Source organism: Vombatus ursinus, unplaced genomic scaffold (assembly GCF_900497805.2).
Source record: "Vombatus ursinus unplaced genomic scaffold, bare-nosed wombat genome assembly UNPS02014802.1, whole genome shotgun sequence".
NCBI lineage: Eukaryota > Metazoa > Chordata > Mammalia > Diprotodontia > Vombatidae > Vombatus > Vombatus ursinus.
Window position 1 is genome coordinate 17,203,440 of NW_020954580.1, and position 2,790 is coordinate 17,206,229.

The following is a 2,790-nucleotide window of genomic DNA, read 5'->3' on the forward strand; positions in this document are numbered from 1 at the left end:
TAGATAGATAGATAGATAGATAGATAGATAGATAGATAGATAGATAGATATGTACTAATGTTTCATTCCATCATTTAATAATTCAATCCATCAAACTACATGTCACAGTCTGGACAACAGGTATTTTTTGTCTATTTAGCTTTTTTCTGCATAGATTGCTAGGCTAATTTCTTCTGAGTAATCAGGGACTTCATTGAGAAGGCTCTGTAATGTTTTAGAGTTTGATGCAATAACTACAAAATAAAAACTTTTGAAAGATCTCATTATCTATTGGAAATCCCTCTTCCATTTGAACCTTCATCCTCAATAACAGTGCGGACAGCTAGGTGGCTGAGTGGGTAGAGAGCACTGGGCTTGGAATCAGGAAGACTCACCCTCATGAATTGAAATCTAGCCTCAGACATCTGTTAGCTGTGTGACCCTGGACAAGTCACTTAACCCTGGTTCACATCAGTTCCTTATTTGCAAAATGAGCTGGAGAAGGAAATGGCAAGAAAAGCTTGAATGGGGTCATGAAGAGTCAGACAGGACTGAAATGACTCAACAACCAAACCTCAATAACAATGAGAAACACTTTTATTAAGCATGTCTATCTGTTTAATGCTTTGCTGGCAGTAATAATTCAAATTATCTTTGTTGTTGCATTTATCAAGTGACTATATAAAATGATCCCCTGACTTCTCCAAGATTATGTCGCCTCCAGTGTGGATTTCCTTAGTGAATATAGTTGGATCCTGCTTCTCTTCCTGGCTTCACATTTTCGAGACTGACACACCTAGAGGACGCAGGGTAGTGTAGTAAATAGAGTACTAGATCTGGAGTCAGGAAGATTTGAGTTCAAATCTAGCCTTAGAAACTTACTATCAATCAATCAATAAAATTTATTAAGTACATACTATGTTCCAGGCACTGGGCAAACCACTAGCTGTGTGACTTTCTCTGGACAAATCACTTAATCTCTCTTTGCCTCAGTTTCCTATTCTGAAAAATAAGGGTAATCATTGCACCTTTTTCTCTGGATTATTGTGAGGATAAAATGAGATAATACTTGCAAAGTATTCTGCAAACCTTAAAATGGAATCTAAATGCTAGTTGATGATGATGATGGTGATGATGATGATGACCAAAAAAATCCTCAGGAATTAATTACTAGACTTGAGGAAACTGTTGGATATGGACACCATGGGAGAGAGAAGAGCCAAAGATCACTCCAACTTTCTGATATTTGCTAAGTAGGGTTCTTTTTATGAAAGCAAGTTTTGCCTAGGGAAGGGATAGAGAGCACAACGGTGATGGATGGAGAGAAGGAAGACATGAAAGGTATATAAAAGATATGAGCATTCTTACTTCTTTGCCAGGGGAAAAAAAAACCCAATAAGGATGGGGGCACCTTAGAGCTACATCTTCAGACAAAAATGGACTAGACCAAATCTGGAGTAGTTTTTTTTTGTTTGTTTTTGTATTTGCTTTTTATCATAGGTGACTTTTTTTGTTACCAGATTAGCTCAAACCAATTCCTCAGTTCCTTTCTACTCCCTACTGACAAATAGACTAATAAGTCCCTTTCTGTGTATCTCTGTTCTTCCAGGAGCACACAGACAGTACTCACTTTCCAAACCCAAACCTAAATAAGCAGCCTCTGAGGGAGATAGTCTAATAAATACACAAATCCACAAGAGGAAAGTAGTAATCCAATGCAGAAGAAGCATTTTTCAGTTCACATAGTCCTCCAGGTTTTTCAACTCTGGAAGAGGATGGATGTTTAGGTACAAGGGATTCCCAGGAGGTACTAGAAAACACAAACAAGCATAAGTAATAGCAAGCATCGGTCTAGAAACCACTGAGCAAGCAAAACCCAATACAACTTGATTGTAAGCTCCACTGAACCCTGCTCTGACATCTGGGAATTCTCTTTGTGTACCAGATCCAGCTTTGTCTGTGGCTGCTGATCATGCTATCCTCTTCCTATCTCAGTCTGGAAAACAGCAGACTAGCCCCGATTTTCATTCTTGTTCATCATCTCTGTTCCTTCCTGTGGATGACCCAGGACTACTCTTGTGTAAGAGTAGTTTGGACCTTGTTTAAGACTTTCCTTGTACAGTCATGGGCTTAGACCCACAACACATTTAATTCAATGGTAACTTACCCTGTTAAGGTAAATGGTAAATGACCAAAGCAGATCACCAGCATCAGAGCATTCCTGCTGTTGGGTCTTAGAAACTCAACGCTATCTTAAGAAGTGTCAGCTGAGAAATCATCTTCCCCAACTCCATGAATTCAGATGCTTCCCTTTTCCTGACTATGCCCATTCATTAACTTCTTCTTTTTCTTGGTATTTTGACAGTTGTCTCCACTGGAAATACTTGATTAAAATGGAGTGACTTTTACTGAGCAGTCTGCATTGTTGTTTTTACTACCTGTAAAATGCCTTCACATCTGCATCTAGGGGTGTGTGTGTGTGTGTGTGTGTGTACATGGAAACAAGGTTGGGAGTCAACAACAAAGAGGAGAGATAAAAGAGAAAAGTATTGCTGGGAAGCACCAAAGACAAGCCACCTATACTTGCTTAAGATGAAACCAGGGGTGTGTTGTTAAAAGTTAAACAACCTGTTCTCTGAAAAAAAAATTAAGCAAGACATACCTTTAAATTTATTCTACTTTATTAACATTTTCTCCATCACTTTCTTAAAACCTGTGGCCTGGAGGCCACATGTGATCCTCTAGTTCCTCAAGTGCAGCCCTTTGACTGAATCCAAACTTCACAGAACAAATACCCTTCATAAAAGGATT